Here is a 15,946-nt window from a genome sequence, read left to right as displayed (position 1 = left end):
ACTGAGATCCGGCAAGTCGAGCAGTGGCAAAAAAAAAAAAAAAAAAAAGCATGTCCTGAAGAAGTTCTTAATCCCTGATCTAGATTTATCACATATTTGAGCACACACTCGGCCTACTAGAATGAATGGTACAGAATATGTGATGATATGCTTTTAATCTTTTATGCAAAGTTAAATATAGGATAGTATACACAACCATTTTCTTCCTTTCAAAACATCACAATTCATCATTCTAATCAGGGCAGGCATGCACCAAGCCCTGCTGGCAATGTGTTTCCAATTTCTTTATCCACCGCTCCTTTGCTGTACCGCCATCCACCTGCTAACTACACAGTCCTCAGTATCATATTTAGGAGTTTAATTCTGGTAAGAAGTGGATGTTTCCTTTTTCTTTGGCAATTATGGCAAGTTGCTGGTGCTCTGAGTAACTATTAGCATTGTAATTAGTCACGTAGATGTCTATTTTATTCAACGTATTCATTATCATTTGAAATTATTTTGTCTCTCCAATAACATGTCAGCTGCATGACAACAGAAATCTTGTCATAATTGTTCTCCTTATATCCCTCTCCCCACCCCATCCCCAGTGCACAAAACACTACTAAACTCAACACTGGCACTTAGTAAATATTTGGATGAAAGTACAAATGATTGAATAAATGAATGAACCAATGAACTGTGTCTCACTGTTAGCTATGGATTTCATGTGTAAGATGTCTTTCTATTCTTGTCTGTTTCATCAGCTTTAGCTGTACTGGGTTACCCATGTAAACACAGGCAGAATATAGAAACCTAGCTTCAGTCAATGGTCATTATTTCTAGAATAAATCCAAACCGAATGATGTTAATTTTGTGTCCCATGTTCCTCATACGCAAACTCAGTGAAGCAGATGCTGTCATTGCTCTGACACCATCTGCAGCTCCTTATATACCAAAGACTGCTTCTCTTCCTGATGATGTCTTGGAATATGATAACATGACAGTGCCTAGGAATTAATGCCTCAGAAGCAATCCTCAATTAATGAAGGGTAGGAGCTGACGGATAAAATCTAACGCTTCCCCGTCCTTCAGTGAAACAATGCTGAGGCATGTTCTATACAGCATTCCCAGTGGCATTTGGAGCCCTGGTTGCCCATGGCAGACACCACTAATGAACAGAACTTATTTGGTTTTCCTCCCTTCCTTGACTGACTTCTCCACTCTCTCATAGAAGACAGAGCACCTGATATCATTGCCCGGGGAATGAATCCAAATCCTTGTCCCCAGGTCTCCTTTTGGTATGATACGAGGTAAGACATTGGGGAATAATGTAAGTATCTCTCACATAAAGTTGTTGAAAGGATTCACTGAGTTAATACAAGTAAAGTGATTAGAAGAGTGCCTGGGATGTAGTCTATGGTTCATAAATGTTGTTTATGCGTTGTTATCTCGCATTATTTGTCTCCTCTGACCTACTTCCCCTTAATTTTGCCAGTATTGGTTCTCTATTTGGGTCCACACCTTTCCTCTTGATAGTTGTCTCAATCCCCAATCAATCTCTGAAATTTCTAGATGAAGTTCATCTACCTCCTTTTGAACCCACTTTTCTTTATTGCTCTATGCATTTATTAGCTGATATTAATGCAGCAGAGGGGACAAAAGCTCACAAACACTACATACATTCCACAAGACGCACTGCAGGAAAACAGTGACTAAGAAGGATCAATAGTATCCTAGGGTCTTGGTGGCCACATTCATGGTGGAGGTGGACCTCTTACTCCTGGGGGAGGGGGTCTCATTCCTGGAGGGGGCATGCCTATTGGAGTCCCTCAAGTAGGGGAAGCCTAATTGGTGGGCCCATGGGTGGTCCCATACCAGGTGCAGGAGCCATAATTCCTGGAGGTAGGGTTGCTCAACCAACAGGTGTGGGGGCAGTCCCCTGTCCTGGTGGATACTGAGCTGGGGCTCCAGCAGTCCTGGCAGTAGCAGCACCTGCAGCAGCTGCTACAGTGCCTCTTCCCTGTAGGGTCGTTGCCTGTTGGGATGCCTCCCCCGCAACCCCTCAGACAGGGCCTGCTAATCTAGCGGGAGCCTGGGGAATTGGAACACCGGGTGGAACACCTCTGCCAGCTGCTCTGCCGACCTCAGGGCCTCCTCCAGCTCCAGCAAGTGATATCCAAGCAATGCCAGTATCTTTGGGGGGTGGTCCCTCCACAGTCATGGAAACCAAGTTCTCCTGGCACAGCAACACCAGATCCAAAGCCCGCTTTTCTTCACACTCTGGCTGCTTCGAATTCTTTGGCTTGATCTTCCTGAACTCATCACAATCACAGAGCATCAAGTTCATATGCTTGTCAAAAGCCTTAAAGGTGCCAGTGAAGATCCAATCATCTTGCAGGACACATCTCACCCTATAGTCAATGTGCTGCAGCATCTTGCTGCTCTTCCCCACAGTCATGATTGCTGCTCCACCAAATCCAATGTGCACAGGAAAGTTTCAGGATCCTTAAGACCTAAGGGAAGGCTACAGATTAAGGTAAGTCGAAGGTTCTCCACCAAACAATGCAAGCTGGGGCAGAAGCTTCAAACAGCAGCTAGAGCCTGTTTTTATTTTGTTTGTTTGTTTTCTCTTGAAATCAGCTGCCTGGGTGTTCCAATACTGCTTTAACCACCTCTTGGTATCTCAGCTAAGAATGCCTGTCTCAATTCTGCATGGAAATCCACCACAGTTACTTGCTGCTGCTGAGATCGCCTCGGGTACAGGTGACACTCTTGGTTGCTCAGTGAGGTTATCCTTCTATGTTTGACTGGGACTTCTACCTCTGGTACGTGCTGTTCCACAGTCTATCTCAGGTGTAAATTGTCCCTGGCCTGCTCCATCACACCGCTGGCCTCAGAACAGAACAGAACAGGTCAGGCATCTCCAGCGGCCACCCCACTCTGCGCTGCTCCTGCCACGGCAGCACCATCCAATCACTCCGGCTCAGGCTGCACATGTGTGGCCACCCCCCGAACCCACTTTCGATAGCTGCCTTTCAACTTGCCTTTCTCTAGCCATCCCCAACAGCTTCAGAGGTAGGAACGTGAAACTCGACAGATCTGATTTAAAAGACTTACATCACTGCTGAGAAATAGCTGAGGACACTCAGGTTTTCCTGCTTGGCCATTTTCCCCCTGGAGAAATATATTGCTAAAGCAACTGCTAGGTGAGCATTTAAGAACAATTATAGTAGATCCAACTGACCTAGCATGTTGCTGGAAAGCTCATTCTCCTTTCTTACTGGTGTCAGTGCTCTGAATTTCTTGAGTTAATTTTCAGCTAAGATTTATTCTAGAATAATTCCAGAATGTCTGACTTTACAAAGCAACTGTGTCAATTCCCTTAATGTGTTATGAGCCATGACTTCACTATATAAAAACCCTTAGAATACAGTCAGGTAGTCCCCTTTTTGATATTCATGTTTATCCTTTCTCCCAATGACTAAAGGTTATGAAACGCTGTGAATATGCAATAAATACATCTTATTGGATTGGTATTAAAATTATAAAACAGTAAATTCTCTTTTGCATGTGGATATCTCTGCAACAACAGGATAATCTCTATTTAAACTAGCTGCCCCAAGAACCCTCCTACACTGTTGGTGGGAATGTATGTTGGTGTAGCTACTACGAAAAATAGTATGGAGGTTCCTCAGAAAACTAAAAGTAAAAATACCATATGATCCAGCAATTCTACTCCTGGGCATATACCCAGACAAAACTATAATTCAAAAAGATACATGCACCCCTATGTTTATAGCAGCACTATTCACAATAGCCAAAACATGGAAGCAACCTATGTGTCCATCGACTGGTGAATGGATAAAGAAGATGTGGTACATATATACAATGGAATAAGACTCAGCCATAAAAAAATAAGGAAATAATGCCATTTGCAGCAACATGGATGCAACTAGAAATTATCATGCTAAGTGAAGCAAGTCAGAAAGAGAAAGACAAATAACATGTGATATCACTTATATGTGGAATGTAAAATATGGCAAAAATGAACCTATCTACAAAACATAAACAGACTCACAGTAAAAGGGAACACACTTGTGGTTGCCAAGGGGGTGGGGGGAGAGAGAGAGGGATGGACTGGGAGTTCTGGGTTAGTAGATGCAAACTATTACATTCAGAATGGATAAAAAACAAGGTCCTACTGTATAGCACAGGAAACTATATCTAATCGCCTGGGACAGGGTAATGGAACAGAATATAAAAAAAGAATGTATATATGTGTATAACTGAGTCACTTCACTGTACAGCAGAAATTAGCACAACATGGTATATCAACTATACTTAAAAAATTAAAAGTATTCTATCAAACATTTAGGGAAGAGCTAACACCTATCCTTATCAAACTTCCAAAATATAGCAAAGGGAGGAACACTCCCAAACTCATTCTACAAGGCCACCATCACCCTGATACCAAAACTAGACAAAGATGCCACAAAAAAAGAAAACTACAGGCCAATATCACCGATGAACATAGATGCAAAAATCCTCAACAAAAGACTAGGAAACAGAATCCAGCACCACATTAAAAGGATCATACACCATGATCAAGTGGGGTTTATCCCAGGAATGCAAGGATTCTTCAATATATGCAAATCAATCAATGTGATAAACCATATTAAAACATTGAAGGAGAAAAACCATATGATCATCTCAATAGATGCAGGAAATCTTTTGACAAAATTCAACACCCATTTATGATAAAAACCCTCCAGAAAGTAGGCATAGAGGGAACTTACATCAACATAATACAGGCCATATATGACAAACCCACAGCCAACATCACTCTCAATGATGAAAAACTGAAAACATTCCCTCTCAGATCAGGAACAACACAAGGTTGCCCACTCTCACCACTGTTATTCAAAACAGTTTTGGAAGTCCTAGCCACTGCAATCAGAGAAGAAAAAGAAATAAAAGGAATCCAAATTGGAAAAGAAGAAGTAAAACTGTCGCTGTTGGCAGATGACATGATACTATACATACGTAATCCTAAAGATGCTACCAGAAAACTACTAGAGCTAATCAATGAATTCAGTAAAGTAGCAGGATACAAAATTAATGCACAGAAATCTCTTGCATTCCTATACACTAATGATGAAAAATTGGAAAGAGAAATTAAGGAAACACTCCCTTTAACATTGCAACAAAAAGAATAAAATACCTAAGAATAAACCTCCTAAAGAGGCACAAGACTTGTATGCAGAAAACTATAAGACACTGATGGAAGAAATTAAAGATTATATAAACAGATGGAGAGATATACCATGTTCTTGGATTGGAAGAATCAATATTGTAAAAATGACTATACTACCCTAAGCAATCTACAGATTCAATGCAAGCCCTATCAAACTACCACTGGCATTTTTCACAGAACTAGAACAAAAAAATTCACAATTTGTATGGAAACACAAAAGACCCCGAATAGCCAAAGCAATCTTGAGAAAGAAAAACAGAGCCAAGGAATCAGACTCTCTGACTTCAGACTATACAACAAAGCTACAGTAATCAAGATAGTATGGTACTGGCACAAAAACAGACATATAGATCAAAGGAACAGGATAGAAAGCTCAGAGATAAAGCCACACACATATGGTCACCTTATTTTTGATAAAGGAGGCAAGAATACACAATGGAGAAAAGACAGCCTCTTCAATAAGTGGTGCTAGGAAAACTGGACAGCCACATGTACAAGAATCAAATTATAACACTCCCTAACACCATACACAAAAATAAACTCAAAATGGATTAAAGACCTAAATGTAAGGCCAGACACTATGAAACTCTAAGAGGAAAACATAGGGAGAACACTCTGTGACATAAATCACAGCAGGATCCTTTTTGACCCATCTCCTAGAGAAATGGAAATAAAAACAAAAATAAACAAATGGGACTTCATGAAACTTAAATGCTTTTGCACAGCAAAGCAAACCATAAACAAGATGAAAAAACAACCCTCAGAATGGGAGAAAATATTTGCAGATGAAGCAACTGACAGAGGATTAATCTCCAAAATATACAAGCAGTTCATGCAGCTCAATATCAAAAAACCCAATCCAAAAATGGGCAGAAGACATAAATAGACATTTCTCCAAAGAAGATACACAGATTGCCAACAAACACATGAAAGGATGCTCAACATCACTAATCATTAGTGAAATGCAAATCAAAAGTACAATGAGGTATCACCTCACACAAGTCAGAGTGGCCATCATCAAAAACTCTACAAACAATAAATTCTGGAGAGGGTGTGGAGAAAAGGGAACCCTCCTGCACTGTTAGTGGGAATGTAAATTGATACAGCCGCTATGGAAAACAGTATGGAGGTTCCTTAAAAAACTAAAAACAGAGCTACCATATGACCCAGCAATCCCACTACTGGGCATATACCCTGAGAAAACCATAATTAAAAAAGAGTCACGTACCACGATGTTCATTGCAGCACTATTTACAAAAGCCAGAACATGGAAGCAACCTAAGTGTCCATCGATAGATGAATGGATAAAGAAGATGTGGCACATATATACAATGGAATATATCCAGCCATAAAAAGAAACGAAATTGAGTTATTTGTAGTGAGGTGGATGGACCTAGAGTCTGTCATACAGAGTGAAGTAAGTCAGAAAGAGAAAAAACAATACCATATGCTAACACATATATATGGAATCTAAAAAGAAAAACAGGTTCTGGTGAACCTAGGGGCAGGACAGGAATAAAGACCCAGACGTAGAGAATGGACTTGAGGACATGGAGAGGGGGAAGGGTAAGCTGGGACGAAGTGAGAGAGTGGCATGGACATATATACACTACCAAATGTAAAACAGATAGCTAGTGGGAAGCAGCCACATAGCACAGGGAGATCAGCTCTGTGCTTTGTGTCCACCTAGAGTGGTGGGATAGGGAGGGTGGGAGGGAGATGCAAGAGAGAGGAGATATGGGGATATATGTATACGTATAGCTGATTCACTTTGTTATAAAGCAGAAACTAACACACCATTGTAAACAATTATGCTCCAATAAAGATGTTAAAAAATTAAAAATAAAATAAAAATAAACTCAGTGCCCCGAAATTTATAACCAAAGTTATAGATATTAAAATACCTTTGTGATGAATTAGTCTGACATAATTGTGATATATATAATGAGGATGACTTCTCTTTATCAGTTATTTTAAAGTGTGGTGAAATATACATAAGATAAAATTTACCATCTTTACCATTTTGAGGTTAATACAGTTCAGTAGTGTTAAGTACACTCACATTTTGGGACAAGCAATCTCAAAATTTCTATTCATCTTGCAAAACTGAAATGCTACACCCATTAAACAACTCATTTCCCCTTCCCCTGAGTCACTGGCAACTAACCTCCTTTCTTTCTCTATGAATTTTTTTACTCTAGGTACTTCATAGAAATGGAATCGCACAGCGTTTGTCTTTTTGCATCTGTCTTATTTCACTTAGCAGAATGTCCTCAAGGTTCATCCATGTTGTAGCGTGCATTAGAATTCCCCTCTTTTTTAAGGCTGAATAATACGCCATTGTATGTACACACCACATTTTGTTTATCCATTCATCCATCGATGGACACCTGGATTGTGCCAACTTTTTGGCAATTATGTATAACGCTGCTACGAACATGGTTGTGCAAACACCTCTTTGAGACCCTGCTTTCAATCCTGTTAGGTATATACACAGAAGTGGGATTGCTGAATCATATAGTAATTACATTCTTAATTTGGGGTGAACTGTTATACTGTTTTCCATGGCAGCTGCACCATTTTATATTTCCACAAACAGTGCACAAGGACCACAATTTCTCTACAAGGTGACTCCATTTCTTCAACTATCTCTGAATGTTACCACATCTTGGTCTCCATTTTCTTTTAGCCTTTCTTAGAAATTGTATATATCCTATTTACATACTCTTATTTACCTTTGAACAATTTTTTAAACAGAAAAGCCCAACTGAGATTTACTACATCAGAGTTTTTACACATATTTTAACCAGGTCCTCAAGGTGATTCTAATGCACACCTGGGCTAGATAATGGTAAATATTTTCTCCTGGATTTAAAAAGCATATGCATTATATCCAGACAAAACTATAATTCGTAAAGATACATGCGCCCCTATGTTCATAGCAGCACTATTTACAATAGCCAAGACACAGAGACAACCTAAATGTACATCAACAGATGAATGGATAAAGAAGATACACACACACACACACACACACACACACACACACAATGGAGTATTACTCTGCCATAAAGAAGACTGAAATAATGCCATTTGCAGCTACATGGATGGACCTAGAGATTATCATACCAAGTGACGTTAAGCCAGAAAGAGACAAATTCCATATGATATCACTTATATGTGGAATCTAAAATATGACACAAATGAACTTATCTACGAAAGAGAAAAAGACTCATAGACATAGAGAGAACAGACTTGTGGTTGCCAAGGAGGAAAGGGCCAGGGAGGGGTTGGATTTGGAGTTTGGGTCTAGCAGATGGAGACTAATATATATAGAATGCATAAACAGCAAGGTCCTATTGTAGAGCACAGGGAACCGTATTCAACATCCTATAATCAACCATAATGGGAAAAAAATAAATAAAAAGCATATGCATTAATGTTCCCTAGGTTTAAGGTGATTCTTTTCCTTTGAGGGAAAAATGTTTATTTCCTCCAAGATGGACTAGTCTATGCTCCATCCCAGCATCCTGCCTCAGTCAGTGAGTCCTACCTAGTACGGGGGGAATACAGGAGAATCTAGGCATGGTGGACTGTCCCCTAATAAAGTAAGTTTTGCCTTCAGTTCTTGATCAGTTAAGAGGGAGAAAGAAGAGAAGGGTAATTTGTCAAGAAAAAACGGTAGAACACAGGAAAAGTGCTAAAACTCCTGACATCCTAATTTTTGTCACATGATAGGCACTCTAGAGACATGGTCTCTTTAACTTTATTTCTATAAGAGGTAATATTTACCTATTTAAAGATAATGAAACTAAGAGCATAAATTTTAACATTTTCAGATGAGAGGATTCAATCTAATGTCTGCCTGTCTTCTTGTACTATTTATTATTTTACCCACTCCAATACAGATAGTAAGATTTTTGAGAAAAAGGACCACATGTGTCCATTTAACCCAAGTGCTTGACAGACACAAGGTACACAATAAATATTTATGAAATATGTCTTAAATGAATAATTGTTCACAGGAGTGTGCTGCCTCCTTTTGCCAGATTAACTCCAGTAGAAAGCGGAGAAACAGTTAATATTCCTGATATTTTTATGCAATTCACTTTTTGACATTTTTTTACACCTTTATTGGAGTATAATTGCTTTACAATGGTGTGTTAGTTTCTGCTTTATAACAAAGTGAATCAGTTATACATATACATATGTTCCCATATCTCTTCCCTCCTGCGTCTCCCTCCCTCCCACCCTCCCTATCCCACCCCTCTAGGTGGTCACAAAGCACCGAGCTGATCTCCCTGTGCTATGTGGCTGCTTCCCACTAGCTATCTGTTTTACGTTTGGTAGTGTATATATGTCCATGCCTCTCTCTCGCTTTGTCACATCTTACCTTTCTCCCTCCCCATATCCTCAAGTCCATTCTCTAGTAGGTCTGTGTCTTTATTCCTGTCTTACCCCTAGGTTCTTCATGACATTTTTTTCCTTAGATTCCATATATATGTGTTAGCATATGATATTTGTCTTTCTCTTTCTGGCTTACTTCACTCTGTATGACAGACTCTAGGTCTATCCACCTCATTACAAATAGCTCAATTTCGTTTCTTTTTATTGACATTTTTTGATAGCACAAGCCTCAGACAGAGATATCTCTTAAAGCTGTAGATGATTCAGGAAAGCCTGTTAAACCTCAGATTCATAATCACAGTAGGCAATGGTGGTTCATTTCCTAAGCTCAACTTGTCACACCTTTTGATCAAGGAGAGCCAGGCTAATGGTGACTATGATTTATCACCCTTCCAGAAGAACCACAGATCCTATTCTACTGTGCCTTGAACACATTTATAGCTTCTTTAGACTAAGCATCAATTACCTCAATGTTAAAAAAAAAACAGTCAACAATGAATAAAAAAGTGGGTTTGCTTCTAAGTACATAAAATGTGTTTCTTTATAAATCCTCTCCAAGGGCTCCTAATGACATATAACTCATATTGTAGTCATAGAATAAGCTGTATTTGCCCCTGGACCTTCTCAGGCTAGTAACACATTAGACAGTTGTGATGTGCATTAATTCTCTCATACCATTCACTGCCTTATATTTCCAAAGAGCTAGTAGCTCAGTGCTAATGAGGTCAAGGTCCCAGGTTTGATTCCTCATGGGCACAGATGCTTATCACTCTCATGTTTAGACATATAAACATCACTGAACCTTGCCAGCTTGGACTACTTTTTCTTCATGGACAAATTCTTCTAGAGAAAAGTGGGTCATTTCAACCTCTGGGTCTCAATGTTCTACTGAATAAAATGAGAATAATAATAATAGATCCTTATTACCTACCTATCCTGCCTATACTCCATGCTAAGCCACATGCAGAGGTCTCCCCAGAGACACTGGGGGGCCAATTTGGACAGACACAGAGAACTTCTGGAAGGACAGCATGCATGCAATGATTTTCAAGATCCCGGATCTGTTGTGATTTTGCTCATTGTGATTATGGACTGAGGTACCCATTTAGTCCTAATACAACCAGAGATAACACATTGTGAAAGAGATGAAAAATGACATGTAACACTAACTGTGTGTGTTTCCTCCAAGGGGCTTTTTTCGATTTCTGCTGCGTAAGAGAAGCTCAGGGGAAAGTGAGAGTCAGGTAAATTTGAGGAGGATAAAGTACTGTGGCCAGAGAAAGCAGGGCAGATGCAGAATTAATATTTCCCTTTCTGTGTTCTAGGAGGGCTTTTTCAGGAGAAGGCGGCCACTTTGACTTAGGAATACGTATAGGCCTCTCAACGCCACATGCAAGGAAAACATGGCACAAAAGCTACAGGACAGGGAGTCTTCTGATAAGCATGAGATATTCTATAAGGATGCAGGGTAAATGATAGGGGACAGTATAAAATTCTCATCTAAATGAGGAAATAAGGAAAACTATAATTGTTCCTTTCAAAAGTAAAAGCCTTGGCATTATTCGTCTTACCCCAGGGAAGTCATCAAAGCCCCAGCAGAGAAGCTTCTGGCTGAATATTGGATGGATGAAGAGGCGGGTGAGGAAAGTGAGACAGCACACGAGACTGCCACAGAGTGAGCCCTGTTCTGCCTCAAGCCACCTGCAGATTTTATTTTTTAATATTGGCTTTCAGCATTGCTTGTAAAATACTTATTTTCTCATATTAAAATGTATAAATTCATAACCAAGTCTAACCATGTGGTAAGGAACTAAAATGTAAATAGTTGAGTATTTATATACCAATAACAAGGGCCTGCAAGAAGAAGCAGAGCTGAAATTAGAATCCTTCGTGGTAGCCAGTACTTCCACAAGAGGAAATGTGGGCAAAGGAGGATGAGTAGAAGGATGAAGAGGGGCTTCCCTGCATTGTTTCCCCAGTATCATCTGTCCCTGGGAACTGGAAAACATACCATCCTCAAGGGGCGTAGATCATTAAATCAAATAACGATTTATTCTGGTTCTCTGTCTCCCGGTTCATCAAGCACCAGTTATTTACAACATGCTCGACCTCCTGCCCATAGAGGATCATCTACTTCGGGCTCCTCTCGTACGGTCATTGTGGTTGCCAGAATATTTGGATCACTGGGCCTCCCTCCACTGTGGAGCCAAGGCCTGACTTTTCTTCCAGGTTCTCAAACTCATGACAAATGTGTACCCTGTCTTGGTAGGGGGTTCTCCACCACTTCAAGCTGGTGGAAAATTCCCATTAGGTTGTTTATTTTCTTTAAAAAAAATCCCAACCCTTGGATAACTAGCAGGGAAGTGCCAGAAAGACAGGGTAAAGAAGAACGTGTGAGAGCAGCCATTGCCCAAGACGGCCCTCCTCAGGCCCTGGCCTCTCCTGACCCCACTGCGGGTCAGCTGTGTGCTGCTCGGCTCCCTACAGCTCAGCCCAGCACCAAACCTACCCACCTCCTGCCTCACCCAGCACAGGCCCCGGGCTGCATGATTCCAAGTGATTATATAATGACAGTGCCACCTGAGGAAGGTGCAAAGGCTCTTCCACTCCTGCCAAGAAAGTCATTAATCACATTTATTAAGTCAGTGAGAGTTAAATACATTAATGAGTAAAAGAAATTCTGGATGAACACGATTTGATAATGTACCAAAATGACCACAGGTAGTGCTGGTGGTTTAGTAATATGAGGTGAAGAATGGTGCAAGCCATGGGGTGATAGCACATGGTCCCCCAGAGGATCAGTGGGCCTGGGAGATAGCACAGTAGGTTCTGCCGGTTGGGTGGGGTTCCGAGAAAAGTGAACGGCCCATCAGTTCTTCTGATTTATTAGTTTTCTGATGCTGCATGAGAGACATCTGTTCTCTCAGTGCCTGCCCAAGTCACCTCCCAAAGTTTCTTACTGAGAATGAAAAACAGGTGTTTTTCTCTGGGTGGTGACTTCAGTGAGGCAACAAGTATTTACTGTGTTTAAGGCGCATGACTAATACTAGTAACAATAGGAAGCAGCAGCAGCTAACATTTACCACTTCCTTGCTTGGTGCCAAGCCCTGGGTTAGGCATCTTATGGTCTTATTTAGCCCAACAGTCCGTGGAAGCATGTCTTGTTATCCTCATTTGACAGATAGGAAACAGGGTTTAAAGAATGTAGGTAACCTGCTCAAGGGCCCAAGGCCCCATGTCCAAAAGTGTGAGTTAAGGTTGGAGCCCAGAACTGTTAGACTCCAACAGGGATGCAGAGAAGTATAAGCTGTGTTTGCCACCAAAGAGTTGATAGCAATGATAATAATGAGGAGAAGGAGGCAACTGCTGTTTATTGAGCACCTGCTATGGACCAGGTACAGTACTAGGCACTTTGGTTACACTATTAGGTCACAAGAGCGGAAGGTCCCCATGCCCGCTCAAACTCTGTAATGAGTGGGGGTCCGATTTCAATAAGAGAGGTGATCACAAAGACAGGGAGCTGACGAGAAACCAGGGGTAGAGATCCTTGTACTGCTGGGCTTCCCAATGTGCAGACCAGGATTCCGGGTAGCTCCAGCTTCCTATTTTGGGAGATTTCCATTATTTCAAAGTCGGTACATAAATGAGGCTTAGATAATATTTTTCGTATCATACTACCTCAGATTTGTACAATTTTTTATTAGTCTCAAATGCTACCCTACCGTATTTGTAAATTGAAATTCCCAAGAGTAAGATTCTGCTTTGCCCAGCTTGACCTAGATCGGGCAGTGTTTTTGCCAGAGCCAGAGACTTCACCTGGGCAGCCTGTGAGTGAGCTGTCTCTCCTTGCATCAGGGACTCATCCCTGGCTGTGGCCCAGAAGCAGGAGGGGTGCCCAGGGTCAGGTGGTACAAAACATGGCCGCCTGGGGCTGCCTCTGTCACCATCTTATGATGGACAAACTAGCTCAGAGTCCAACTCCTTACTGAGACCTGAGAGATAGAAGGGGAGAGGGAGATACAAGGCCAACAGCTACTAAATGAATGAAAATTTTGATTCCGATGAAATCTGTCAGAGAAATGAGTCACTTTTTAAAAGATAATAAATGAGACCATATATGATTAGGGCAAAAATGATACAGAGAAGAAAACTGTAGGATTTAGAGGAGGGAAGGTTAGGAAACTAGGGAGGGTCCATGAAAAAGGTAGAACTTGTTCTGGGCCTGGATTATATGCCAGACACTGTGCCTGGTGCTGGGGAAAGAGTTGGTTAGGACAAAGTCCCTGCTCTTGTGGGGCCCTAAGACTGAGAGGAGGCACAGACACCTGAAGACATATTATACATAGAAGACAGTGTGTTGACATGACAATGGCAGTGTACCAAGAAGTGGTTCACTTCTTGGTTGGCTGGAAAGGAGTAAATGTGAGGGAGGTCTTAGAGGAGGGGAAGAAGAAGGAAGCCAAACAGAAGTTTCTTGGGAGGATGAAATGAAAGAAAGGCGTTCTAGACGGAGGACAGTACAGAGGCAAGAGGCATGAAATCTTGGGTGGGCTTGAAGTGTGTGCAGTCTGGTGTTCCCAAGCATGAAGCACAAGGAGGAAAGGGCAGTAGGTGAGGCTGTGCGGGCGAGCAGAGAACAAATCCCAAAGGGCCTGGTCAAGGCACATGGCCTTGAGCGAACAGAGCACAAACTACAATGTTTTAAAGAGAGAAGAGACATGACCAAGCTCGAGTTTTATAAAGAGTACTTTGATGATGGCCTAAAAGTAGAGAGGCCGAGAGGTCAACTTGGGTGTTTAGACCAAGTAGGAACTGGGAGAAAATGGGGCACCAGACCAGAGGTTTTGATGCAACTGAAGACCATGTATGGTGGATACACATGAGTGAGAACTGAAAGGACAAGAGCTTATGTTCAGAGAATGAAAGATTGTAATTTTAAGGTATTTTATGACAAATTCCAGATGATGATAAGGTCCAAATGTAACCTGGGAATGGAGATCAGTGAGGTGCTGGGAATCCAGAAGGTGATGAGAAATAATTCGGATAGTCCTGGACACTCATTCCTTTCCCCTTTCAGTAGCTCAGCAAAAAGCTAGCTCAGCAGGTACCAGCGAGAGCAATGGAGAAATAGGCTCCCCCTTCTACTGTGACCATTTCTGTCACCAAGCAGTTGCCATGGTTAGTAGTATAGACGTTCCCTGCCTCACCATCCCTGTAACTGTGATGCACTCCTGGCTGTCTCCTCCTCTACAGGAACTCAACAGGTCGTGGGATACACAATCCAGGTAAGTCTGGTCTAATCCCCTTCTCTGAAAGCTTGGGGGATTGAGTGCACTCTGTTACTGTTCTGCTTATAAGTTCCCCCATGAACAATAAAACCCTACTGTATATTTGCACAGTAGGGGGTTGAGGAATTTCGTGTCCAGGAAAATCTGTGGGTTGTTGGCATGGCAAGTATTGTGGTAGAGGATAAGACTTGGAGCCCAGGACCGAAGTCCCCAACCGTTACGAGAGCATCATTCATTAATATGCCAGTTCAGTATATTGAGGGTCTCAAGTCTGTCTGGTTCAACCCCTGAATCAGACAGTGTATTGATTATCTGGTGGTATGTAACAGATCACACCAAAATAGTGGCTCAAAACAACAATAAACATTTATTGTTCACAGTTTCTGTGTCAAACCTTTAGGAATATCTTGGGCAGTTCTGGCTCTGGGTCTCTCATGAGGTCCTCAAGATATCGGCCAGGGCTGCAGTCATCTGATGGCTGGACTGAGGCTGCAGGGCCCACTTCCAAGATGGTTCACTCCCTTACCTGGCTGCCAGGGTGGTGCTGGTTGTGAGAGGGAGGCCTCATTTCCTCCCTGCATGGGCCTGTCTGTCCACCTGCTACTTGATTGAATGTCCTCACTACATGATGGCTGGCTTCCTCCAGAGGGAGCTGTCCGAGAGAGAGACAAAGGTTATTATTCCTCTTATGGCCTGGCCTCAGAAGGCACATAGCACCACTTCTGCCACATAGCATGGTTATAAGTCAGTCACTCGTTCCAGCTCACATTCAAGACGAGGGGATTTAGACTCCACCTTGTGAGGAAAGAAGAGTCAAAGAATTTGCGGATATATTTTAAAACTACCATACACAAGAAAATAGAAAGCACTCTAGATATTTCAAGCAAAAAAAAAAAAGCCAGAAAGAGAGAAAGATTATATCCAAACAGTTGGTGCTTAGCATTGAAGGGGCTAATGGTGGTGAAAGTTGGGGATGGGGGCATTGTAGCACTAGCCTTCAGGTTACTTCATCACAGCT

General features: G+C 41.6%; 2 pseudogenes; both read right to left on the bottom strand.

The window, feature by feature from the left end:
- Window positions 1-1,288: 1,288 nt before the first annotated feature.
- LOC111170869 (small nuclear ribonucleoprotein-associated protein B pseudogene) lies at window positions 1,289-2,437 on the bottom strand (annotated as a pseudogene).
- A 206-nt stretch (window positions 2,438-2,643) lies between these two features.
- On the bottom strand, window positions 2,644-3,162 carry LOC111170870 (SNRPN upstream reading frame protein pseudogene; annotated as a pseudogene).
- Between the last annotated feature and the right edge of the window lie 12,784 nt (window positions 3,163-15,946).

Source organism: Delphinapterus leucas, chromosome 8 (assembly GCF_059928025.1).
Source record: "Delphinapterus leucas isolate spDelLeu-1000000601 "Yukka" chromosome 8, BTC_Dleu_Yukka2, whole genome shotgun sequence".
Lineage (NCBI taxonomy): Eukaryota > Metazoa > Chordata > Mammalia > Artiodactyla > Monodontidae > Delphinapterus > Delphinapterus leucas.
Note: the sequence above shows the minus strand (reverse complement) of the source record. Positions and strands in the feature narration are given on the sequence as shown.